The 25664-nt window shown below is 57.8% G+C and overlaps 14 non-coding genes across 14 annotated transcripts; 6 read left to right on the top strand and 8 right to left on the bottom strand.

Moving 5' to 3' along the window:
- Positions 1-4485: 4485 nt before the first annotated feature.
- On the top strand, positions 4486-4557 carry TRNAE-UUC (transfer RNA glutamic acid (anticodon UUC)). Its single transcript has one exon. It is a non-coding gene; the product is annotated as a tRNA-Glu (tRNA).
- An 843-nt stretch (positions 4558-5400) lies between these two features.
- TRNAE-UUC (transfer RNA glutamic acid (anticodon UUC)) lies at positions 5401-5472 on the bottom strand. The gene has a single exon. It is a non-coding gene; the product is annotated as a tRNA-Glu (tRNA).
- Positions 5473-8744: 3272 nt separating this feature from the next.
- Positions 8745-8818, bottom strand: TRNAN-GUU (transfer RNA asparagine (anticodon GUU)). The gene has a single exon. It is a non-coding gene; the product is annotated as a tRNA-Asn (tRNA).
- A 2971-nt stretch (positions 8819-11789) lies between these two features.
- On the top strand, positions 11790-11860 carry TRNAG-GCC (transfer RNA glycine (anticodon GCC)). Its single transcript has one exon. It is a non-coding gene; the product is annotated as a tRNA-Gly (tRNA).
- Positions 11861-14474: 2614 nt separating this feature from the next.
- Positions 14475-14546, bottom strand: TRNAE-CUC (transfer RNA glutamic acid (anticodon CUC)). The gene has a single exon. It is a non-coding gene; the product is annotated as a tRNA-Glu (tRNA).
- A 345-nt stretch (positions 14547-14891) lies between these two features.
- On the bottom strand, positions 14892-14963 carry TRNAG-UCC (transfer RNA glycine (anticodon UCC)). The gene has a single exon. It is a non-coding gene; the product is annotated as a tRNA-Gly (tRNA).
- A 711-nt stretch (positions 14964-15674) lies between these two features.
- TRNAD-GUC (transfer RNA aspartic acid (anticodon GUC)) lies at positions 15675-15746 on the bottom strand. The gene has a single exon. It is a non-coding gene; the product is annotated as a tRNA-Asp (tRNA).
- A 564-nt stretch (positions 15747-16310) lies between these two features.
- Positions 16311-16393, top strand: TRNAL-CAG (transfer RNA leucine (anticodon CAG)). Its single transcript has one exon. It is a non-coding gene; the product is annotated as a tRNA-Leu (tRNA).
- A 2036-nt stretch (positions 16394-18429) lies between these two features.
- Positions 18430-18500, top strand: TRNAG-GCC (transfer RNA glycine (anticodon GCC)). The gene has a single exon. It is a non-coding gene; the product is annotated as a tRNA-Gly (tRNA).
- Positions 18501-21110: 2610 nt separating this feature from the next.
- Positions 21111-21182, bottom strand: TRNAE-CUC (transfer RNA glutamic acid (anticodon CUC)). The gene has a single exon. It is a non-coding gene; the product is annotated as a tRNA-Glu (tRNA).
- Positions 21183-21543: 361 nt separating this feature from the next.
- Positions 21544-21615, bottom strand: TRNAG-UCC (transfer RNA glycine (anticodon UCC)). Its single transcript has one exon. It is a non-coding gene; the product is annotated as a tRNA-Gly (tRNA).
- A 711-nt stretch (positions 21616-22326) lies between these two features.
- Positions 22327-22398, bottom strand: TRNAD-GUC (transfer RNA aspartic acid (anticodon GUC)). Its single transcript has one exon. It is a non-coding gene; the product is annotated as a tRNA-Asp (tRNA).
- Positions 22399-22962: 564 nt separating this feature from the next.
- On the top strand, positions 22963-23045 carry TRNAL-CAG (transfer RNA leucine (anticodon CAG)). Its single transcript has one exon. It is a non-coding gene; the product is annotated as a tRNA-Leu (tRNA).
- Positions 23046-25078: 2033 nt separating this feature from the next.
- Positions 25079-25149, top strand: TRNAG-GCC (transfer RNA glycine (anticodon GCC)). The gene has a single exon. It is a non-coding gene; the product is annotated as a tRNA-Gly (tRNA).
- The last annotated feature ends 515 nt before the right edge of the window (positions 25150-25664 follow it).

Raw genomic sequence — 25664 nt, forward strand, 5'->3', positions numbered from 1 at the left:
GTGGACAGGCTGAAGCTGATGGATAGACCTGAGGTAAGCAGTTACTGGGGAAGAGGGCAGATTGTGGGTTGGCAATATGGGCGGGACTGGCGGGAAGGGCGGCGGGGGCTGGAAGGGGAGGAGGGGTGGAGAAAGGCGGCAACAAGTGATGAATGGACAAATGTGGTATATACACATGATGGAACATTATGCAGCTGTAAGAAGAAATGAAGTCGTAAAGCATATGACAACATGGATGAAACTGGAGGACATTATGTTGAGTGAAGCAAGCCAGACAAATACTGTATTATTGTGCTATTATGAACTAAATATGTTGTGTAATTTCATGGAGTTAATAACTTGAATATGGGTCACCAGAAAATAGAATGAGGTTAGAGAATGGAAAGCTGAGGGTTAACTTGTGCAGAATTAATAAAAAAGATGGGTGTTAATCTTTGGAAAAGAGTAGAAAAGGTCCAAGCACAACATAATATTTGTAACTAGCGGTACTAATATGTGGGTATGACAGTGGTTTAAAGGGAAAGTCTAAGGTCATGTATACTACTGAAAGGAAAGCTAAAGAAATGTAACATGGGAGTGTATAGCATAATGAAACTACAGATGAAATATGATTATGGGTAAAACTGCATATATAAGACAGTTTTTCTTTGAAACTGTAGTAATATATGTTTTGCTACATGTTAAAATCAGACAAAAACATGCTAAGTGAAAGAAACCAAACACAAAGTACTACATATTCTATGATTCCATTTATATCAAATGTAAATATAAATAAATTTATAAAGATAAATCAGATTAGCAGTTATGTAAGGCTGGGAAAGGATAGAAGGATTGAGAGTTGATTGCTAAGGGATATGGAGTAATGAAATTGTTCTAAAAATTTTTTGTGTGATGAATGCACAACATCGCAATTATACTAAAAGTCATTGTTTATACACTTTGGATAGATCATGTGGTATGTGATTATATCTCAATAAATAAATAAATAAGAATAGCCAGAAATAGCTTCTGTGTACAGCAGGGGAAGAATAGAGATTGAGAGGTGAAGAATTTTCTTGTTTGTTTGTTGTTGTTATTATTATTGTGGAAATAATGAAAATGTTTTAATAATGATGGAAGTGATGAATGCACAGCTATGATTATCTCACATACCATTGACTGTATACTTTGGATAAAATGTATGCTTTATTAATATGTATCAATAAAATTGATTTGTTTAAAAAAAAAACAATACCTTGGGGAAAAAACACCAAAAATTGGAAGCAACCAAGATACCCTTCAGTAGGTGAATGGATAAACAAACTGTAATATATCCATACAGTGGAATATTATTCAGTAATTAAAAATAAATGAAAAAATAAATTTTCTTATTTGTCTTTATTATTATTATTATGGAAATAATGAAATTGCTCCAATAGTGATTGAAGTGATGAGTGCACAACTATGTGATTATCCAAGATTCCACTGATTGTACACTTTGGGTGAACTGTATGCTTTTTAATATGTATAATAAAATAGATTTGTTAAAAAAAGAAAAAGGAAAAAATGAGGGTGCAGGTGTAGCTCAGTGATTGAGCGCCAGTTTTCCATGTATGAGGTCATGTGTATATGTCATGATTTTGTCAAAACCACAGAAATGTACAAAGAGTGAGCTTTAATGTAAATGATGGGCTTTAGTTAATGAAAATGTCTTACTACTGGTTCTTCTATTTATAACAAATGTATCACACTAATGCAAGATGTTACTGTTGAGGACACTGTTGGGGGGAGGGAGAGGGCATATATGGTAACTCTATGTATCATCTCTTTATTCTGTAAATTTAAAACTGTAATTTAAAAAAACAGTTCCATGAAAAAAAATGAGAGAGGGCTTATCCCCAGGAACCCACCTATGAAAGAAATTGAGGCCTGGCTGCCAAGGAACAGACGCTCCCCTCTGAACTGGTTCAGCATGTCTAGGATTCTGGTGACGGGCCATGAAGTAAGCTCAGCGTTCACCTGCTGGGACTTTTGCATCTTACTAACTCAGTCCTGTGCAGAATGATGTCAAGTAAACTTCTGCGACAAAGGTTTAATCATGCAGTCATTACCAAAACAAAAGACTAATAGTGTTCCATTAAGGGTGAAAACAAAAACAAACAAAAAAAGGACATATTATGTATTGTTTGACTCCATCTATAGAAAATATAATTACAAATAAATTACAGAGATGGAAACAGAATAGTAATTATGTAGGGCAGATAGCTGGGGAAGGATAGTGAGATTGAGAAGGGCTTATTAAGGGGTAGAGTTTTTGTTTGTCTGTATTTTATTTTTTATTATTATTTCTACTATTATTGGAGTATTGAAAATGCTCTAATAATGATTGAAGTGATGAATGCACAACTATGTGATTATACCAAATACTATTGATTGTACACTTCGAATGGACTGTATGCTTTATGAATATGTACCAATAAAATGGATTTTTAAAAAATCATCAGTTTTTAGTTGAAGATATTAGCATTCTCCCATTCTAAGAGAATTCTACACTCTTGGGAGTAAAAGCGATGTTATATGACTTTTTTTCTAAATTTAAATGTATACAAAGTTCCATCCCTCTCCCTTGAACAACACACCAAGTGGAGAGTTAAACGTGGCCTGAATTAATTTGCCAGGGAAAAAAATGCATGGCTCATAAGGAAAAAATCTTGAAATGGGGGGAATAAAATTAAGCTTCAGTTCAAGCAAATTTCCCCAGACATCCCCCACACCCTGCCGGAGGTGGCTCCCTCTTCTGTTTGCTGGTTGTCTGCTCGTTATTTTTTGTGTGCTTTCTCTGCTTCTTGATGCACGCTCTTTCTGCCATCAGTTTGCTGATAAGGAAGAACTGAAGGAAAAGGAACTATGGGTTACCGCCGGCAGCCTGCTCGCTGTGCCCGACGGTCAGTCAGAAGGAGAGACACCTATTCCCATCTCTAAGGAAGGACTCTCAGTGCATGGAGGGTACCAGGAGCACACCAGGGCCTGCCACAGGAACAGCAATCCTAGGTGTCAGCACACTGCAAGGTTTGCAGATGTTGGGTCGCCAGCAAAAACACAACCCACTGACAATGGATGGAGCAGCGGTTTATTCCCATAGAGGAGAGCAGAGAAGGTCAGCCTTACTAGTGGGCACGGGGCCCCCATGACCAGCAGGTCTGGATCTGCAGCCCAGGGAAGGAGCTAGTCAACATACACCTTGCGCTTGTGTTCTAGTGGAGGGGTGCTGCGCCCTCCCTGCCTGGAACGAATATACGGAAGGGGTCAGCCTAGAGACAGAAAACAAGCATGCTTTAGCCAGCCAGTCTGCAGTGGATGTTGATAAACGCTTGGGATAAGAGGGGATGGAATGGGTGGCAGGCCTATATCTGCTAAGGGATATGTCTTATCTCAAGGCACTTTCGAAAAGGGTGTCAGCCCACGTTTGTCATCTCATCCTAGGAGCCCGGCTAACACATTTAGTCCAGAGCAGAGGGTTTATTTCTGGGTCACAGGGAAAGGTGGCAGGCTGCGTTTGGACTGATCCCTACCACAATTACTCCATATTCCCCTTCCCTGCTATGTCATCGTTTGCCACATAAGTGGTTGGCTACTTTGGGGAAGTGAGGCTAGAAAGGAAATGATATGGTTCTTTGATCCTTCGTGCTTCTTAGAACGCCACTGCTTTCACCCCCACAGGGCCCTGGGGTTCCTCAACGACACAGGGCCTCGGCATGGGAGCCGTCCTTGGGCCGTGATTTAAAAATTGGCCGGTGCACAAGGGATCTTGGAGTGGCGGCGCTGATAAGTGTGAAACGACGGGGGAACCGAGGACCTGCCGGGTCGGGAGGCCCAGGCCTGGGAGGACGCCTTCGGCTCCAGGGCCGGGCCGGGCGGGGCCGGGAAGGTAGCTGGCGGCCGTGTCTGAAGTGGGCGGATGGTTCCAGGAATGCACCGGTCGAAAAAAGGGAGAGCATCACACTTCTTTTGGGACCACTGGCTGAGGGGGTAAGGCTTTGGGGAAACGATTCTTCTGCCTTCTCTTGGGTAGGTGTTGAATTTCTGAAGAGATCCAGCAGCCGCCGCCAGTGAGCACTGGCGCAGCACATCTCCCAGGCCTTCGGACCCTGTCACGGTGGTGACAGCATGGGCTGCAAGCTTCCCCCCTGCTCCTTAACCTACCGTGGGGCAATCTATATAGAAGCAAGAGAGGCGCACAGATTTTGGGAACGAAAAAAAGAAATATTAGAGGACCCTGTGGACAAAGGGAGTCAGTGACAAATGTTGTAAGAAAGATTTTCCTCTTCCCTGGCTTGCCTTGTGACAATTCTCTGCCACTAAAGTCTCCTACTACCCTCTGGGCCAGGCGGTGGTTACCGCATTTAGCATCACACACACCACTTCAGAGCGCTGCTCAGAAGTCCCCTAGTTGCTATTGCTAAGATCTCCTTTCAGAAGATGTTGCCTGTTATCTTCTTGTACTTGTCCCTGGTGGTCTAGTGGTTAGGATTCGGCGCTTTCACCGCTGCGGCCCGGGTTCGATTCCCGGCCAGGGAATGTGTAGTTTTGTGCGGCAGTTCGCTGGCCTTGGTCGTAGCCAAAGCTCGCTTGCGTGCACCCCCAACAAGCCCAAAGAAGATCGCGTGGCACTGGGCGCTGATCACCAAAGCGATACTCAGTGCTCCTCGGTTCAAAGTGGTGCAACAGAAAACCAACATGGCTTTCAAACTTCCCCTAAGTAGTTCTGGGATATATTTTGAGAACAGCTGAACAAGGACACTGGGGATCGTTCCAAGAGACTGTTCCCATGTGAGTATCATTTTAAGTGGACCATTTTTGATCTATTATGGTTCCAGGTTTACAGGTACAGTTAAAATAGAAAAGTATTCCATGCAGACCGAGCGGATTAAGTGTGATTTCCCATTCATAAAATACGTAAATAAGCATAACGGACGGGTTCGAATTCCTAATTGGGACAATTGGGAATACCTGGCCACAGCCATGGGGGGGGCCGGGGGGGGCGGGGAGGGGGCAGGAAGACAGTGGATCTCATAAAATTATCTGGGCTGTCTGTATCTCCGGAATTCAACTGCTTTTAGGGTTTCAATGAACTGGAAAAAATTAAATCCATTACTAAAATTTTGCCTATGCCAACCAAACCTTTCTAGAATTATAAGTCATTTGATGTAAAAGTTACTTATATTGAAAAAAAACATGTCAAAGATTTTTCAGTGGGATAATATACAGAGATGAGTTTGAATCTACATATAGGATTTTTTCCTCATATCCTCCTTGTTACCCGGATGTTAATCTGCCTTGTGACAAGATATTAAAGATGCTTCTGGGGTGCGTGCAAAATAAGTGAAGCTGCAGGGGCAGCAGCAACACACACACACTGTGTTCCCTGACCGGGAATCGAACCCGGGCCGCAGCGGTGAAAGCGCCGAATCCTAGCCACTAGACCACCAGGGAAAGATGAGAGTGCTTTCTCTGCCTCATTTTCTGAAAGATCCTATGATGACTCAACCTTCAGGGATGTCTGAGTAATGCTTTGAAGTGGTGTGTGTGCTGCTAAATGCAGTGACTACCATGTGACCCAGAGGGTGGCAGGAGGCTTTCCTGGCACAAAAGTTGGAGGAAAGATGATCACAGGGCAAACCAGTGAAGAGGAAAATCTCTGACAAACTCTATTTGTCACTGACTCCCTCTGCCCACAGGGCTCTTGTGTTCCCTTTTTTCATTCCTAAAAATCTGTGCACCTCTTTTGCTTCTATGACTTCCCCACAGTTGGTTGAGGAAAATATGTTCCTATCTTGCTCCCTACACTCTCCCTACCCCTCAAAAAAGTACCTGCCTCATGAACGTGTCCCTTCCTAGAGAAGGAAAGGAACAATGCAGTGCCAAGGTGCCATGCCTGCCTAGAGCTGCACAGCAGCACCGCTCCCCCACCCAGAAATGATGTCCACGAAGGCCAGGAATCTGATTAGGTCTCTTCTCCCATTAGTACTGCTAACGGTGGATTAGGCCTACAGTGTGTGCACCCAAAGATCAGGTGGCCAAATTGGAAGCTGTTTGCCAATGTTTGGACAGAGCTTGGTCATGGTAGATGAGGTGCCCACACACCTACACAAACCTCTCTCAGTACGGGAAGGAGCTAAAGTTGAGAAGAGAGGGACCTCCCTGGACTGCCATGGTCAGGCACAGAACTGTGACGAGTCCCATAATTCGAAATGCAAAAGTGGACTCAGTCCTTAAGATGGTATTTTTTTATACATGTAAGATAGGAGGAATGATCTTATTTCCCTTACTATATCTTAGCTTAACCCTTAAAATAGTTAGATACATGGTTATGAGAGCCCCCATTTGTATCTTTGCTCACTGCTGCAAATATTGGGGACATGCTTACTTCCCTGGCCTCCAGGCCCATCTAGGTATCCAACTATCAGATCCTCATGACCCGTTGGATTATGAGCCCATCTGCCTCCACTCCTGCAACTGGGAGCCTTTCCCTGGGTCCCACCCACCGAAAATGGCAGCACCCTTGGAAGAATAAACCCAGAACCTTTCTCTACTATCATATCCTTTATACATCAAGCCCTTTCTGTTTTCACCCCTATGACTTCCCTCCCAGTGAGGACACTGCTGAGTTCTGGGGGAATGGTCTCAACTCAACAGTTTAAGCAGTCCCCGTGTGGTTTGAAGGTTGTGAGCTAACTGGGTATGCTTTTTCCTTTTAACATTGTTTTCAATAATATATTTCCAATTAAGTATATATTTATATGTATAGAAAACCTGTTTCTGCTTCCTTTCACTCCAGGAATCTTCAGATTCTCTGCTAGGAGTTAATGAAAGGAGGGAAAAGAAGAGGCTTGTAAAGTTTCTTAAATGTTGAACTGGATGGGTGGTGACACTATTCTAAGTACAGAAGGGAGAAAACTGCATTGCTTGGGTTTAGTTTAGGACAACTGCTTCTTCAGAACAATCTTGTTTCTGAACTGCCCTGAAAAGGCAGTTTCTATCTGGATATGATGCGAAGATGCTTTTATCTGGTTACACAGGAGGGATAAATTAAGAGAAAAAACGTCCCCTCTGGCAGAGCAGTAGAGGTTGTATGAAAGCTTGCATTTGAGGCTCTCCCAAGCCTCACCCTATGTGTCTCTTCTTCTGGATTCTTCTTGTTGTGTCCTTTTAGTATTTAAAAAAAAAAAAACTATAATCATATACAATACTGCTTAGAAGCTATTCGTTATCCTAAATGAGAAAAATTATATTTCTAACCTTATTCTTTCCTGAATTTAATTGCATTCCCTGAATTAAATATTATTCTTCAACAAATCCAAGGATGACAGCCTGGCCTGATTAGTTTTGATTAAAATGTGATATTTACTCCTACTGAGGTGCGTCAGTTTCCTTCAAAGAATTTGGAATCCCTGCATAGCATAGTCTTTGTAAATGGACAAAAAGGAAGAAGAAATAGGGACCACAAAGCCCTTTTGTGCTGGGCAATTCCCAAGCACAATCTGTTCACACTGTCCTTGTTGCCAGGAATTCCAGGAAGTGTTTTATGAACTGAATTGATAATTATACCTGTTTTCTTGTTCATCATTTTCTTTCCAGCTCCTTGCGGAATGCCTGGCACATAACAGTTCTTAATACATATTTGATGAATGAATGTGGAAATAAGTAAATGAAAAACACATATTCAGAAGCTAGAGACAAGCTGGGATTTTGTGTTTTATTAGGAGAATTCTTCAAGAGACCCAGTCAATGGTAAGAAAGTCTGCTTTAGTCAGCAAAGAGTTTCCCCTTGGTGGTCTTCTGGTCCTGAGTCCTGAGCTCAGAGGGAGACCAGAGAAGAAGAAAAATCATCAGTGGCTGAGGGGAAGGCCAGGACGCTGGAGCTCCGGACTTGGGAACAAATGCAGACTAAGGTCTTGGTGGTACCTTCTACTATACCAGGCTCCTTGAGCTTGCAGGAAAGGAAGTCAAAGATGTTAAAAGGGAAAAGATTTGATGACTAATGGATTTCATAAGTGAGGGGAAGAAGTTTCAAGGAAGTCCCTTCTTTGTGTGGCTTGTTTCTCTGAAAGGATGGTGCTGCCATGCACTGGGAGAGGGAACCTGAGAAGACTCCCTCTTAAAGAATTTGGAAGAGGGCCAAGGGGTCATGTGGAACAGGCAGGTGGGTGCAAGGATAAGTTTAAAACTCAGAAAAGTGTTGGAGACACAAATTTGTGAGTTGTCTGTATAATTGCAGACACAGGAATGGTGAGATCACCTAAAGAGAGTGTAAAAAAATGAGAAGAGGTAGATCCAAGGGCAAAGCCCATAAAATATTACTTCTAGAATTTTCACTGCAGTCCTGTGGGTAAGAGCAAAACTTCGAAACAAAGGCAGTGGCCAACTATAGGTGAGTAGCTGAATAATTAGAGCACATTAATGCATGGGACACTGAGCTGCCCTTAAAATCAACCAGAAGTCACTGGGATTTTCCAGCTGTTTAACTTCTGCCATAAGAATCAACTGAGAAGCAAAGAGACAAAGCTGTTTTATGTAGTAGTTGTGCCTACTTGTAAAGGCCTGCTGGCTCGGAGACTGCAGGAAAAGGAAAAACAAACTCTCAAAAGATCGGCTCTTGAAAACCATCTACTTTAGGTGTAATTGATATCCGAAACGGGGGTTGGAGGAAGCTGGAAAAGGTCTTTTAATAGTTAAACAATTCATACCTTCAAAATACATACAAACGTCCCTGGGTGGGCTTGAACCACCAACCTTTCGGTTAACAGCCGAACGCGCTAACCGATTGCGCCACAGAGACCTCAGGTGGGCTCCTGTACTTTGAAGGACAAAGTTATAGATTGCTGGTCAAACACTAGCATTCTGCTACTTAGATTATGGCTTCGCGCTTTTCAAATAGGCCTGAGTTGTGTGACTGTAAAAGTAAAAAAACGAAAACATTCCCGTCCATTCTCACCTTGAGACACTCAGGTCCACGCTTCTTTCCCAATTCCTTAGCACTAGCGAATAGCAACTGCCTCTTTCTCCCAAATTTGAGACCCAAACACCAATAAAACCAAACTCTCCATTGGCTTGAGGGAATGGGAAATGCGGTGAGGGTGAAGGATGTTGAGAGAAAAACTCACTGCTTATTTGAAGAAGCAGAGATCACTTTTTGGGAGGCTGCCTGACGTACACATTTCAGCTAACCTCTTTGAACAAAGCCCAGTTTCACCTCTTTTTCTGAATTTATTTAAAGATGACTTAAATATGGCAGTGAGTTCCAAATCTTTCCCTGAATATATCTAAAGGTAACAACGGGGAGTACTAAATATTCCTTGGGGAGGCAAAACAAGGAGGACCAAGGAGACCCGGGTAGTTTGAACTCCCCCCTACTTCTTCCTACAAAAACGCCCCTAATCAAATGTTCCAAGGTTTTCCATAGAGATCACTAGTATATAATTATTTATAGTTTATTAGTTATATAACGTAAAATTAGTTCAACTAGAATTTTTTTTTTAAATTGTCAAAGTATATAACTCATACATAAACATACATAAACAGTAAGTGTATAGTAGTAGTTGTGAACTTACAAAACAAACATATATAACATCATACAGGACTTTCATAACTCACCCTACCACCAATAACTTGCATTGCTGTTAAACATTTTTAACTAATGATTAAACAGTATCATCAAAATAATACTGCTACCCAAAGAATTTTCCCCCAACCTATCCTATTATTATTATCTTTATATCATTTATATATGAACATACAAAACAATAAGTGTAAGGTCAAAGTTGTGAACTTACAAAGCAAATATGCATAACATCATACAGGAGTCCCATACATCAACCTTCCACCAACACCTAGCATTGTCATGAGACATTTGTTACAAATTATGAAAGAATATTGTCAAAATCTTATTACTAATTATAGTCCTTATCTTACATTTTGTCTATTTTCCTCCCAAACCACCCTATTATTATTTTTAAAATATATTTTTTATGACAGAAATTGTAAGCTTATAAAACAATCATGCACCTGTGCAGAATTCCCAAACAACACCCATCTATCAACACACTACACTGTGGCGGAACATTTGTTACAGATAAGATAATATTATCTGATTGTTACCGAGTCCATGGTGTACATTTGGCACACATTTTCCAAACTGCCCCATTATGAACACAGTACATATTTGGAATAGATGAAAGAATATTATATTATTGCTGCTAACCACAGTCCATAGGTCACTTCATTTGTATCTTTCCCATACTTCTCCACATTCTCACCACCCTGCAATAGTGATGTACATTTGCTCTAGCTCAGAAAGGACACTCCTGCATCTGTACCATCAACCACAGTTCTCATCCACTTCTTGGTTTACTGTGCTATTCAGTCCCTAGATTATTCTCTAGCATTCTGTCAACTGGCATTTACATATTAGACTACCATTTTCAGCTACATCCCATTTATAAACCAGTTGTTACTATTTGTTACCATTCACTCTATACATTTCCACACTTTTGCAGTAAAGCTAATTAAAACTTCTACATACATTAAACATCAGTAGTCCTTCTCAATCCTCCTCTTATCGTCTTTAAGAATCCACCACCTACCACCAGGTCTTGAAGGTATTTTCCTACAATTTCTTCTTGAAGCTTTAAGTTTCTTGCTTTTATTTTAAGGTTTTTAAAATTATTTTGAGTTAATTTTTGGATAAGATGTGAGATAGGGGTCCTTTGTACTTCTTTTGGCTATGGACATCCGCTTTCATCAGCACCATTTGTTGAATGGACTGTTCTGCCTGAGCTGTGTGGTTTTGACAGACTAGTCAAAAATCACTTGACCTTACCTGTGAGGGTCTGTTTCTGAACCATCAGTTTGGCTCTATCAGTTTATGTTTCTGTCTTTAAACCAGTACGATGCTGTTTTTGCCACTATACCTAGGTATGGAATGTCAATCACAAATAAGAAGGAATAAAGTCCTCATATATACAACAACATGAATAAACTCTGAAGATATCATGTTGAGTGCAGTAAGAAAGACAAGAAAGTTTATGTATAATTCCACTTACATGAAATAATGAGAAAAAAGATATAGAGACATTCAGATCCTATCATACAGGATAGCAGGGACTGGGGAAGAGGAGACAATTGGGGCGATAAGGCAAAGAGTTTCTAAATACAAAAATGGAAAAGTCATGAAAATGGATGTTGCTGATGATAGCACAATTTTCTGAAAGTAATTAAAGCACTTAAAGACACATTCGAATATAATTTAAAATGTATACGATATATTTGAAACATGGACTACCCACTGTGCCTCTCATCACGACTCGAGAAGACACTGGACAGAGGTTCAATCCCCCGGGGCGAGCACAGGCACAGAAGGCCGCCGAGGAAGGGGGCTGCGGGAGGGGTGGCTTCACCGCGCCCCTCGGCTCCCCGGGCTCGGGGCACGGTCACGCTGGATCCGGCGGCTGTTTTCGTCCCGGGGACAGCGGCATTTCCGGGAGAGCGCAGGCTCAGGCGACAGGGCCTGTCTCCCCACCCCCCTGCCCCCTCCCCCCGCACGCCCCCCACGCCCGCAGCCCGCGCCTCCGCCTGCGCGGCGCCTCTCCTCCAGGTGGGCCGCCCTCTCCCAGGCTGGCAGGGCGGCGCCGCCTGCCACGCTCCAGGAGCGCTCCGGGCGCACGGCGGGCAGCGGTGGGGGCGCGGCGGCGGCGGCGGCGGCTGGTGGCGAGCACGCGCTGAGGCGAAGCGGGAGGGGGCCCAGCAGCGGCGCATGGGTGGTTCAGTGGTAGAATTCTCGCCTGCCACGCGGGAGGCCCGGGTTCGATTCCCGGCCCATGCAGCACACTCCCCCCTTTTGGTGTCCCACCCACTCGAGCCGTCTCCTGCCGCCTTCCCGGGTCTCTACCGTGCGCGCCTCTCGCTTCCTCACACCGCCCGCTCCTCTCGCGCCTGCCCGTCACCGCCGTCCCTTGCCCGCGCCTCCCTCGCCCCGCACACACCACCACCTTCGCCGACACGCCAGCTCTCCAGCTCACTCGGCCTCCCACCGGACCGGCACCTCGCGCTCGCCCTCAGGCCAAAGCTCAACGGTCAAGAGGCCTCTCCCCAGAGGAAACCAGGACACCCTCCTGCCACGTCACCGGCCCCAGCGCCCAAAAGTCTCTCCCCTACACAGCCCGCGCGGCCGTCCCGCCGGCCGCTTGAGCCGGCGCCTCCACCACGACTTCGGTGCACTTGCCCGCTCCTCCCTCCACACGCACCATCCGAATCTTCATTCGCCCATCCCGCTTTGCTTTGCCTCGGTCTCTTGTTCTGACATGCCCAAACGCCCTGCGTCCCTCGCACGGCGCCCAGACGCCCTGCCCGGCGGCGCACGGCCGCGCTCCGCCGAGCCCCCGCCCCAGCCCCTGGCCCGCAGCAGCTTGGCCCCGCCCCCGCCCCGCCCCGCCCCGCCCGGCCCCGCCCCGAACCAGCCCTCCCCACCCTCCCCGCCCCCCCCCACCCCCCCCCCCCGACCACGCGGACAAGCACCTCAAGTCTTTGCCTCTGGACTGACCAGGGGAGTGAACCCGAAGCCTCTGGGTCCGTGCAATTCACCACCCCTTGCACACCTAGCACAGACGCCACACGACCCCTCCCTGGCCCCTCCCCTCCCCTCCCCCGCCCCCTCCCCACTTCGCCCTCCTGTCTCCCTCGCGCGCGGCGCTCTGCCTCCAGGGTCCCGTTGCCTGCGACCCGACTCACGCCCCTCGGCCTGGTGGCCCTCCAGGGCACCACCTCCAACTGACCCGATGGGGGTCCTGTCTGCTGATGGGCTCTTGGATCTCATCCTCTCCGGAGCCCTCTCCTCCCTCTTCTAAGTCCCCCACGCCCTCCAGCTGCCCACTTGCTGCCAGCCGCTTCTCCCAGACGCCTTGCTCTAGACAACGCCCGTCCGCCCGCCCTGGCCACCCCGTCTATGCTCTGAGACGTCCCGGGCTCCCGCCCACCGCACCCGGTCCCGCCACGGCCCGTGCACCCGCCCCAGGCACGGCGGCCCATCGTCCTGACGCCCCTCCCAAGCCGCCGGGCCACCCGCCGGCCGCACTCGCCACCCACCGGCAGCTAGCTGGGCCACCCTAGCCCTGCGGACCACGTGACCACCCTCTACCCCGACCGCCACCTCTCAGCCCTCGGCACACGCTGGGCTCCTCTGGTCGCTTTCCGGCCCTCTGCCCAGCTCCGTGTGCAGTGCTCTCCGCGCACCCACCCGTTTCCTCCCTAGCCGTCACCTGAGACCCACATCCTCTAATGGCCGCACAGGGGGCACCAGGGGACCTCGCGGTGGGGATGGGAAGCTTCTGTGTGCCGAGAGGGAGGCTCGTTGAATCAGGCAGGGCCTCTCACCGCGCGTCCCCCCGACGTCCGAAAGGAAACCTTCCGCCAGCCGGTGTTCGAGTGAGTTGGGCGGTGCGGCGGCCGCTGGGGCGGTCTGGGCAGCAAGGAGGCTGCTGACCGACTCTGCCCTCCAGCAGCAGCACGGCTGGGCTGAGCGCGGTGCAGGGGTGCAAGGAGGGAAGCAGGCCCGCTTGGATGGGTGGTAAGGCAGGAAGGCCAGAGAGCGCGAGTTTACGGGTGGGCGGTGGCAAGCGGGAGGTCGTGGGTCGACTTCTTTCCACCTGGAGTCAGCGTTAGACGGCACGACGTGGCGGCGCTCTCCCGAACCCAGCCGGGCCCCTGACGAAGCGGGAGGCTTGACTCGACAGCTCGACAGCTCGTCTTCCCCACTGGTTGGCCAATCTGCTGCCTCCTACTTCTGCCCTGCACGCCCGCCCCCGCCTACAGCCCGCTCGGCCATTTCAACACGGGTGTTCGCGTCGACGTCTCGAGGCCACCGTGGCCAGGGTGCCCGGGCGCACAGGGTTGCGGTTCCTCTTCACCAGCCCGACCGGTGGCTGGCAGGAGTGGCGCGATGCCAGGCACCGCGGGGCCCGGCAGGTGGGCGGTGTGTTCTGGGTGCGGGTGCCCTCACCCTTCTCCCCCGAGCGCCTCCCCGCCCCCGGGGTGGGAGGGGGCGTGGAGGTGGTGCCACACAGGCAGAGCTTTGGCCCGGCGGAAGCCCGTAGGCCTGCCAAGGGCCAACACGTGGGCTGGCCCGAGCGAGGTGGTGCCGATAGCCAGGGGAGTGTCAAGGCGGTCGTGGCCGCTGGAGCTGGGTGCTGAGGGCGAGCGGGAGCGAAGCGAAGCGAAGCTTGGGAGCCTAGGGAAGGAGAAGCTGGAGAAAGGCAAGAGGCTGGAGCGGGCCAAGGGAGGCGAAAAGGACGGCATTGTAGCGGGCTTGCGGGCGGCCGTGGAGATGAGGTGGGTGGTGCCCCGGGCGTGGCGCGGCCGCTGGCTCGGCAGGGAGCGAGTGATGGGCTTTGGGTAAAAGCGAGGCGGGCGGGGGCCGCGCTGGGGCGAAGAAGAAGAAGGGCTTCCCTGACCGGGAATCGAACCCGGGCCGCGGCGGTGAGAGCGCCGAATCCTAACCACTAGACCACCAGGGAGCGTCGGGCCACGCGGCCGGCCGCCGCCTCCTGGACTCGGCTGGGCGCCTCCACCCGGGCCCCGGGCGCTCCCTTGGCGCCAGGCCCGGGCGTCGCCCAGCCTCGGCCTTGGCCCTGCCCGCCGCCCTCCCCCTCTCCCGCCATCGGCGCAGCCTGCCTCGCGGGCTGCTGGCAGCACCCTCAAAACACTGCTCGCCTCCTGCCCACCCACCCACACCGCCTCCGCTTCTGCCTAAGCTTCTGCCCCGACCCCTGGCACCACGGCACCACGGCACCACGGCACCACGGCACCACGGCACCACGGCACCACGGCACCACCGCCCGCAAAACGTCAGGCTGGGCTGCTGCGTTGGCCGGGAATCGAACCCGGGTCAACTGCTTGGAAGGCAGCTATGCTCACCACTATACCACCAACGCTGCACAGCCCGGGGAGCCCGCAGTCGCCGGGCCGGGACTCCGACCAGAGGCCTAGCCGCCGCCCGCCTCAGCCCTCGGCCCTCTGCCACACGCCCCGCCCGCCTCCCGAACGCGGCCGCAAGACCGGCCCGGCCGCCTGGCGCCCGGAGGCCCCCTCGCCGCCTCTGCCGACGCTCTCGCTGCTGCCTTTGCTCCTTGGGACTCCGGGCTCCGGGCTCCGCGGCCGTGGCCGTGGCCTCGGCGCTGCTCCCAAGCCCGGCGCTCGGAGACCCTCGGCTGCTGCTTGCAGCCTGCCGGCGGGGCGCGCATGCCCACGGCCCGGGTGGCCAGCGGTCGTCGTGGCTCGGCCAGGACACGGCGCGCAGCGCGTTGGGCTGCCGAGCTGAGCCGAGCTGAGCGCGGCCAAGACCTCTCGCCGCTGGGGGCGGCGCCTGGGCGTGGCAGGGAGTGGCTCGGCGACCCCGGGTGGGCGGGCGGGCGGGCCGCGGCGAGACACCCCGTTGGGGCGGGCCGCCGGCCGGCTGCCGTGAGCAGCCGACGGGGTCCCTGGGGCCACCCTGCCGTTTGGCCTGGCCGGGAAGGAGCGGGCCAGGCAGCAGGTGGCGCCGTGCACCTGGGCGCCGGGGCGCGGGGCGGGAAAGCAGGCGGGCCGTCGTCGGTGGGCGGGAGGCGGCCTGGAGGGCGGTGGCGGGGGCCAAAAAGGGCGGCAGCCTCCCCGTCGGGGAATCGAACCCCGGTCTCCCGCGTGACAGGCGGGGATACTCACCACTATACTAACGAGGACGGTGGCGCCGGGGCCCTGCGCGCAACGCTCTCCCGCAAGCCTCGCCCAGCCCTGCTCTGGGCCTCCCGGGCCCACGCCCGGCGGCGCTCCAGCACGCGCCCGCCGGGCCCCTTGCCTCGCCCACCCCCACCCCCACCCACAGCCAACCAGCCTCCGGCCCTCACCCGGACCTCACCCCGATGCCGACCACCGACACCCACCCACCAACTCCGGACTGGGACCCGGACCCGGACCCGGACCCGGACCCGGACCCGGACCCGGACCCGAGCCGCCTGCCGACTCCCCACTGCCGACTCGGGACTCCGCTGGTGCTGAAACCTGGCAGGGCCGCGCGGCCTCTCGCCTCCGACGCCGGCGACACGCCTGGGGCAACTGGCCGCAGCGGGAAGGAAGCGCGCCAGGACGGGCTGGGCGCGCGCCCTGCCGACTCCCGCCGCCACACGCCGCTCCGCTCCGGCGCGCACCGCCACTGCCCGCCGGGAGGCACTTGGGCCCAACGCTCGAGGACAGCGCTCTTGCCGCCCGATCCCAGCCAGGCGGGCGCCAGCGCGCTCGCTCCCACCGTCAGGATGGCCGAGCGGTCTAAGGCGCTGCGTTCAGGTCGCAGTCTCCCCTGGAGGCGTGGGTTCGAATCCCACTCCTGACACGAGTCAACCTTTTGGCCCCCAACTCTCCCCACCTTTCACCACCCTCACCGCCCTGCACTACCTCACCAGCTCCGAAGGTAGCCCTCGCTGACTGGCCACTCGGGGAGCCCTTCACCAGCCCGACTCCCCTGCCACCTGCCAGCCCGTCCGCCTCTCGGGGCGGGGCCTACGTACCCTTACCGCTGGCTTCTCACACTCACCTACCCTTTCCCGCCACCCTCCGCCAAGCAGAAACCGCCCCTCGCCATGCTCCCGGGCCTTCCACCTTCTGCCCGCTTCCTTGCCCGCAAGCTGTGCCCCAAGCCACCTCACACACCCCTTCCACCTGCCAGACCGAGGGTACACTGAAGGACTTCAGAGCACCTGGGCCGCGCCCCGTCCTTTCCCTCCCTCCCTCCCTCCATTCCCCCTCCCCTCCTTCTCTTCTGCCTGCCTTTCTGCCTTTCTGTCTTTCTCCTTTTTGTGTCTTTCTCTTCATCTCCTTCAACCTATTTGCCAGTCTGCCTTCCTAATCTCTGACATTTCTGCCTGCCTGCCTGCCTGCCTGCCTGCCTGCCTGCCTGCCTTTTTTCTGTCTCTCTCTCTTTCTTCCTCTCCCTCGGTCTCTTTATCTCTTTCTCTTACTCTCTCTTCTCTCTTCTCTGTGTTCTCTCTCTCTCTCTCTCTCTCTCTCTCTCTCTCTCTCTCTCTCTCTCTCTCTCTCTCTCTCTCTCTCTCTCTCTCTCTCTCTTCCTCTTTCTCTGTTTCTTTCCCGTTTCTTTCCCGCGTTCTTTCTCTCTTCTCTCTTCTTTCTTTCCCCCGCCTGCCGCGGCCACCCAGATTCACCCTCTAGCACCTACCCGGTGAACAGCAATTGCTTTCCGTGCCATACACCGCCACAGCCTGCATTGCCGCGTGTGAGAAATGGCTGTGCCGGCGTCCCGTCCGTGCCTCTGCCTCCATCGGTGCCCCTGCTCCCACCACCCTCACGTCCCTCGGAGCCCCCGGGCTCGCCCCCACGCTTGCTCTTTCCATTCCCTCGCCAAATTGCTGCGTCAACTTCCCACCAGCACGACTGTGCACCCGGGCTTACCCGTAGTCAAATTTCCCTGGGCTTTTCACTCTGGGCCCTTTACCGCTCCGCACTTGCCCGCTCGGGCCCATTCAGGCCCTGCCTCAGCGAGACAGAATGGATCGAGCCAGAGCCTGGCACAGGACCTGCGTGGCTCGGTACCTGGAGGATCCCGAGAAGACTGTTCCACGGACACCTCGCAGATCCCGAAGCCCACCCACGCAACTCCACGCGGGAAGCTGCTGCCGAGCCCGAGCAACCACACCAGTGCGCCCGGCGCCCCCACACCTGGACGTCCGGGTGCCGGCAGCCACGCCCCCCGGAACACACTCTGCCAGAGGGCTCCCCCCACCCTCCCTTTGGAGCCCTCCCGCCTCAAAAGCGACACCGCGGCCCGGGATCCCTAGCGAGTGCCGGCGGCCAGACGGTGGAAGTGAGCCTCGCACAGACCGGCCACTCTACCAGACGTGCGGTGTCGTCCCGCCCCGACCCCCCCACCCCCCCACCCCCCCATCCCCCCCCCACCCCCCGCTCAAGTCAGAGGCCCAGCACCCGTCCTCCTTCTCCCCAGGCCAGCACAGGCACAGAAGGCCGCCGAGGAAGGGGGCTGCGGGAGGGGTGGCTTCACCGCGCCCCTCGGCTCCCCGGGCTCGGGGCACGGTCACGCTGGATCCGGCGGCTGTTTTCGTCCCGGGGACAGCGGCATTTCCGGGAGAGCGCAGGCTCAGGCGACAGGGCCTGTCTCCCCCCACCCCCCTGCCCCCTCCCCCCGCACGCCCCCCACGCCAGCAGCCCGCGCCTCCGCCTGCGCGGCGCCTCTCCTCCAGGTGGGCCGCCCTCTCCCAGGCTGGCAGGGCGGCGCCGCCTGCCACGCTCCAGGAGCGCTCCGGGCGCACGGCGGGCAGCGGTGGGGGCGCAGCGGCGGCGGCGGCGGCTGGTGGCGAGCACGCGCTGAGGCGAAGCGGGAGGGGGCCCAGCAGCGGCGCATGGGTGGTTCAGTGGTAGAATTCTCGCCTGCCACGCGGGAGGCCCGGGTTCGATTCCCGGCCCATGCAGCACACTCCCCCCTTTTGGTGTCCCACCCACTCGAGCCGTCTCCTGCCGCCTTCCCGGGTCTCTACCGTGCGCGCCTCTCGCTTCCTCACACCGCCCGCTCCTCTCGCGCCTGCCCGTCACCGCCGTCCCTTGCCCGCGCCTCCCTCGCCCCGCACACCCACCACCTTCGCCGACACGCCAGCTCTCCAGCTCACTCGGCCTCCCACCGGACCGGCACCTCGCGCTCGCCCTCAGGCCAAAGCTCAACGGTCAAGAGGCCTCTCCCCAGAGGAAACCAGGACACCCTCCTGCCACGTCACCGGCCCCAGCGCCCAAAAGTCTCTCCCCTACACAGCCCGCGCGGCCGTCCCGCCGGCCGCTTGAGCCGGCGCCTCCACCACGACTTCGGTGCACTTGCCCGCTCCTCCCTCCACACGCACCATCCGAATCTTCATTCGCCCATCCCGCTTTGCTTTGCCTCGGTCTCTTGTTCTGACATGCCCAAACGCCCTGCGTCCCTCGCACGGCGCCCAGACGCCCTGCCCGGCGGCGCACGGCCGCGCTCCGCCGAGCCCCGCCCCAGCCCCTGGCCCGCAGCAGCTTGGCCCCGCCCCCGCCCCGCCCCGCCCCGCCCGGCCCCGCCCCGAACCAGCCCTCCCCACCCTCCCCGCCCCCCCCACCCCCCCCCCCGACCACGCGGACAAGCACCTCAAGTCTTTGCCTCTGGACTGACCAGGGGAGTGAACCCGAAGCCTCTGGGTCCGTGCAATTCACCACCCCTTGCACACCTAGCACAGACGCCACACGACCCCTCCCTGGCCCCTCCCCTCCCCTCCCCCGCCCCCTCCCCACTTCGCCCTCCTGTCTCCCTCGCGCGCGGCGCTCTGCCTCCAGGGTCCCGTTGCCTGCGACCCGACTCACGCCCCTCGGCCTGGTGGCCCTCCAGGGCACCACCTCCAACTGACCCGATGGGGGTCCTGTCTGCTGATGGGCTCTTGGATCTCATCCTCTCCGGAGCCCTCTCCTCCCTCTTCTAAGTCCCCCACGCCCTCCAGCTGCCCACTTGCTGCCAGCCGCTTCTCCCAGACGCCTTGCTCTAGACAACGCCCGTCCGCCCGCCCTGGCCACCCCGTCTATGCTCTGAGACGTCCCGGGCTCCCGCCCACCGCACCCGGTCCCGCCACGGCCCGTGCACCCGCCCCAGGCACGGCGGCCCATCGTCCTGATGCCCCTCCCAAGCCGCCGGGCCACCCGCCGGCCGCACTCGCCACCCACCGGCAGCTAGCTGGGCCACCCTAGCCCTGCGGACCACGTGACCACCCTCTACCCCGACCGCCACCTCTCAGCCCTCGGCACACGCTGGGCTCCTCTGGTCGCTTTCCGGCCCTCTGCCCAGCTCCGTGTGCAGTGCTCTCCGCGCACCCACCCGTTTCCTCCCTAGCCGTCACCTGAGACCCACATCCTCTAATGGCCGCACAGGGGGCACCAGGGGACCTCGCGGTGGGGATGGGAAGCTTCTGTGTGCCGAGAGGGAGGCTCGTTGAATCAGGCAGGGCCTCTCACCGCGCGTCCCCCCGACGTCCGAAAGGAAACCTTCCGCCAGCCGGTGTTCGAGTGAGTTGGGCGGTGCGGCGGCCGCTGGGGCGGTCTGGGCAGCAAGGAGGCTGCTGACCGACTCTGCCCTCCAGCAGCAGCACGGCTGGGCTGAGCGCGGTGCAGGGGTGCAAGGAGGGAAGCAGGCCCGCTTGGATGGGTGGTAAGGCAGGAAGGCCAGAGAGCGCGAGTTTACGGGTGGGCGGTGGCAAGCGGGAGGTCGTGGGTCGACTTCTTTCCACCTGGAGTCAGCGTTAGACGGCACGACGTGGCGGCGCTCTCCCGAACCCAGCCGGGCCCCTGACGAAGCGGGAGGCTTGACTCGACAGCTCGACAGCTCGTCTTCCCCACTGGTTGGCCAATCTGCTGCCTCCTACTTCTGCCCTGCACGCCCGCCCCCGCCTACAGCCCGCTCGGCCATTTCAACACGGGTGTTCGCGTCGACGTCTCGAGGCCACCGTGGCCAGGGTGCCCGGGCGCACAGGGTTGCGGTTCCTCTTCACCAGCCCGACCGGTGGCTGGCAGGAGTGGCGCGATGCCAGGCACCGCGGGGCCCGGCAGGTGGGCGGTGTGTTCTGGGTGCGGGTGCCCTCACCCTTCTCCCCCGAGCGCCTCCCCGCCCCCGGGGTGGGAGGGGGCGTGGAGGTGGTGCCACACAGGCAGAGCTTTGGCCCGGCGGAAGCCCGTAGGCCTGCCAAGGGCCAACACGTGGGCTGGCCCGAGCGAGGTGGTGCCGATAGCCAGGGGAGTGTCAAGGCGGTCGTGGCCGCTGGAGCTGGGTGCTGAGGGCGAGCGGGAGCGAAGCGAAGCGAAGCTTGGGAGCCTAGGGAAGGAGAAGCTGGAGAAAGGCAAGAGGCTGGAGCGGGCCAAGGGAGGCGAAAAGGACGGCATTGTAGCGGGCTTGCGGGCGGCCGTGGAGATGAGGTGGGTGGTGCCCCGGGCGTGGCGCGGCCGCTGGCTCGGCAGGGAGCGAGTGATGGGCTTTGGGTAAAAGCGAGGCGGGCGGGGGCCGCGCTGGGGCGAAGAAGAAGAAGGGCTTCCCTGACCGGGAATCGAACCCGGGCCGCGGCGGTGAGAGCGCCGAATCCTAACCACTAGACCACCAGGGAGCGTCGGGCCACGCGGCCGGCCGCCGCCTCCTGGACTCGGCTGGGCGCCTCCACCCGGGCCCCGGGCGCTCCCTTGGCGCCAGGCCCGGGCGTCGCCCAGCCTCGGCCTTGGCCCTGCCCGCCGCCCTCCCCCTCTCCCGCCATCGGCGCAGCCTGCCTCGCGGGCTGCTGGCAGCACCCTCAAAACACTGCTCGCCTCCTGCCCACCCACCCACACCGCCTCCGCTTCTGCCTAAGCTTCTGCCCCGACCCCTGGCACCACGGCACCACAGCACCACGGCACCACGGCACCACGGCACCACGGCACCACGGCACCACGGCACCACGGCACCACCGCCCGCAAAACGTCAGGCTGGGCTGCTGCGTTGGCCGGGAATCGAACCCGGGTCAACTGCTTGGAAGGCAGCTATGCTCACCACTATACCACCAACGCTGCACAGCCCGGGGAGCCCGCAGTCGCCGGGCCGGGACTCCGACCAGAGGCCTAGCCGCCGCCCGCCTCAGCCCTCGGCCCTCTGCCACACGCCCCGCCCGCCTCCCGAACGCGGCCGCAAGACCGGCCCGGCCGCCTGGCGCCCGGAGGCCCCCTCGCCGCCTCTGCCGACGCTCTCGCTGCTGCCTTTGCTCCTTGGGACTCCGGGCTCCGGGCTCCGCGGCCGTGGCCGTGGCCTCGGCGCTGCTCCCAAGCCCGGCGCTCGGAGACCCTCGGCTGCTGCTTGCAGCCTGCCGGCGGGGCGCGCATGCCCACGGCCCGGGTGGCCAGCGGTCGTCGTGGCTCGGCCAGGACACGGCGCGCAGCGCGTTGGGCTGCCGAGCTGAGCCGAGCTGAGCGCGGCCAAGACCTCTCGCCGCTGGGGGCGGCGCCTGGGCGTGGCAGGGAGTGGCTCGGCGACCCCGGGTGGGCGGGCGGGCGGGCCGCGGCGAGACACCCCGTTGGGGCGGGCCGCCGGCCGGCTGCCGTGAGCAGCCGACGGGGTCCCTGGGGCCACCCTGCCGTTTGGCCTGGCCGGGAAGGAGCGGGCCAGGCAGCAGGTGGCGCCGTGCACCTGGGCGCCGGGGCGCGGGGCGGGAAAGCAGGAGGGCCGTCGTCGGTGGGCGGGAGGCGGCCTGGAGGGCGGTGGCGGGGGCCAAAAAGGGCGGCAGCCTCCCCGTCGGGGAATCGAACCCCGGTCTCCCGCGTGACAGGCGGGGATACTCACCACTATACTAACGAGGACGGTGGCGCCGGGGCCCTGCGCGCAACGCTCTCCCGCAAGCCTCGCCCAGCCCTGCTCTGGGCCTCCCGGGCCCACGCCCGGCGGCGCTCCAGCACGCGCCCGCCGGGCCCCTTGCCTCGCCCACCCCCACCCCCACCCACAGCCAACCAGCCTCCGGCCCTCACCCGGACCTCACCCCGATGCCGACCACCGACACCCACCCACCAACTCCGGACTGGGACCCGGACCCGGACCCGGACCCGGACCCGGACCCGGACCCGGACCCGAGCCGCCTGCCGACTCCCCACTGCCGACTCGGGACTCCGCTGGTGCTGAAACCTGGCAGGGCCGCGCGGCCTTTCGCCTCCGACGCCGGCGACACGCCTGGGGCAACTGGCCGCAGCGGGAAGGAAGCGCGCCAGGATGGGCTGGGCGCGCGCCCTGCCGACTCCCGCCGCCACACGCCGCTCCGCTCCGGCGCGCACCGCCACTGCCCGCCGGGAGGCACTTGGGCCCAACGCTCGAGGACAGCGCTCTTGCCGCCCGATCCCAGCCAGGCGGGCGCCAGCGCGCTCGCTCCCACCGTCAGGATGGCCGAGCGGTCTAAGGCGCTGCGTTCAGGTCGCAGTCTCCCCTGGAGGCGTGGGTTCGAATCCCACTCCTGACACGAGTCAACCTTTTGGCCCCCAACTCTCCCCACCTTTCACCACCCTCACCGCCCTGCACTACCTCACCAGCTCCGAAGGTAGCCCTCGCTGACTGGCCACTCGGGGAGCCCTTCACCAGCCCGACTCCCCTGCCACCTGCCAGCCCGTCCGCCTCTCGGGGCGGGGCCTACGTACCCTTACCGCTGGCTTCTCACACTCACCTACCCTTTCCCGCCACCCTCCGCCAAGCAGAAACCGCCCCTCGCCATGCTCCCGGGCCTTCCACCTTCTGCCCGCTTCCTTGCCCGCAAGCTGTGCCCCAAGCCACCTCACACACCCCTTCCACCTGCCAGACCGAGGGTACACTGAAGGACTTCAGAGCACCTGGGCCGCGCCCCGTCCTTTCCCTCCCTCCCTCCCTCCATTCCCCCTCCCCTCCTTCTCTTCTGCCTGCCTTTCTGCCTTTCTGTCTTTCTCCTTTTTGTGTCTTTCTCTTCATCTCCTTCAACCTATTTGCCAGTCTGCCTTCCTAATCTCTGACATTTCTGCCTGCCTGCCTGCCTGCCTGCCTGCCTGCCTGCCTGCCTTTTTTCTGTCTCTCTCTCTTTCTTCCTCTCCCTCGGTCTCTTTATCTCTTTCTCTTACTCTCTCTTCTCTCTTCTCTGTGTTTCTCTCTCTCTCTCTCTCTCTCTCTCTCTCTCTCTCTCTCTCTCTCTCTCTCTCTCTCTCTCTCTCTCTCTCTCTCTCTCTCTTCCTCTTTCTCTGTTTCTTTCCCGTTTCTTTCCCGCGTTCTTTCTCTCTTCTCTCTTCTTTCTTTCCCCCGCCTGCCGCGGCCACCCAGATTCACCCTCTAGCACCTACCCGGTGAACAGCAATTGCTTTCCGTGCCATACACCGCCACAGCCTGCATTGCCGCGTGTGAGAAATGGCTGTGCCGGCGTCCCGTCCGTGCCTCTGCCTCCATCGGTGCCCCTGCTCCCACCACCCTCACGTCCCTCGGAGCCCCCGGGCTCGCCCCCACGCTTGCTCTTTCCATTCCCTCGCCAAATTGCTGCGTCAACTTCCCACCAGCACGACTGTGCACCCGGGCTTACCCGTAGTCAAATTTCCCTGGGCTTTTCACTCTGGGCCCTTTACCGCTCCGCACTTGCCCGCTCGGGCCCATTCAGGCCCTGCCTCAGCGAGACAGAATGGATCGAGCCAGAGCCTGGCACAGGACCTGCGTGGCTCGGTACCTGGAGGATCCCGAGAAGACTGTTCCACGGACACCTCGCAGATCCCGAAGCCCACCCACGCAACTCCACGCGGGAAGCTGCTGCCGAGCCCGAGCAACCACACCAGTGCGCCCGGCGCCCCCACACCTGGACGTCCGGGTGCCGGCAGCCACGCCCCCCGGAACACACTCTGCCAGAGGGCTCCCCCCACCCTCCCTTTGGAGCCCTCCCGCCTCAAAAGCGACACCGCGGCCCGGGATCCCTAGCGAGTGCCGGCGGCCAGACGGTGGAAGTGAGCCTCGCACAGACCGGCCACTCTACCAGACGTGCGGTGTCGTCCCGCCCCGACCCCCCCACCCCCCCACCCCCCCATCCCCCCCCCACCCCCGCTCAAGTCAGAGGCCCAGCACCCGTCCTCCTTCTCCCCAGGCCAGCACAGGCACAGAAGGCCGCCGAGGAAGGGGGCTGCGGGAGGGGTGGCTTCACCGCGCCCCTCGGCTCCCCGGGCTCGGGGCACGGTCACGCTGGATCCGGCGGCTGTTTTCGTCCCGGGGACAGCGGCATTTCCGGGAGAGCGCAGGCTCAGGCGACAGGGCCTGTCTCCCCACCCCCCTGCCCCCTCCCCCCGCACGCCCCCCACGCCAGCAGCCCGCGCCTCCGCCTGCGCGGCGCCTCTCCTCCAGGTGGGCCGCCCTCTCCCAGGCTGGCAGGGCGGCGCCGCCTGCCACGCTCCAGGAGCGCTCCGGGCGCACGGCGGGCAGCGGTGGGGCGCGGCGGCGGCGGCGGCGGCTGGTGGCGAGCACGCGCTGAGGCGAAGCGGGAGGGGGCCCAGCAGCGGCGCATGGGTGGTTCAGTGGTAGAATTCTCGCCTGCCACGCGGGAGGCCCGGGTTCGATTCCCGGCCCATGCAGCACACTCCCCCCTTTTGGTGTCCCACCCACTCGAGCCGTCTCCCTGCCGCCTTCCCGGGTCTCTACCGTGCGCGCCTCTCGCTTCCTCACACCGCCCGCTCCTCTCGCGCCTGCCCGTCACCGCCGTCCCTTGCCCGCGCCTCCCTCGCCCCGCACACCCACCACCTTCGCCGACACGCCAGCTCTCCAGCTCACTCGGCCTCCCACCGGACCGGCACCTCGCGCTCGCCCTCAGGCCAAAGCTCAACGGTCAAGAGGCCTCTCCCCAGAGGAAACCAGGACACCCTCCTGCCACGTCACCGGCCCCAGCGCCCAAAAGTCTCTCCCCTACACAGCCCGCGCGGCCGTCCCGCCGGCCGCTTGAGCCGGCGCCTCCACCACGACTTCGGTGCACTTGCCCGCCTCCTCCCTCCACACGCACCATCCGAATCTTCATTCGCCCATCCCGCTTTGCTTTGCCTCGGTCTCTTGTTCTGACATGCCCAAACGCCCTGCGTCCCTCGCACGGCGCCAG

This window comes from Dasypus novemcinctus, chromosome 13, assembly GCF_030445035.2.
Source record: "Dasypus novemcinctus isolate mDasNov1 chromosome 13, mDasNov1.1.hap2, whole genome shotgun sequence".
Lineage (NCBI taxonomy): Eukaryota > Metazoa > Chordata > Mammalia > Cingulata > Dasypodidae > Dasypus > Dasypus novemcinctus.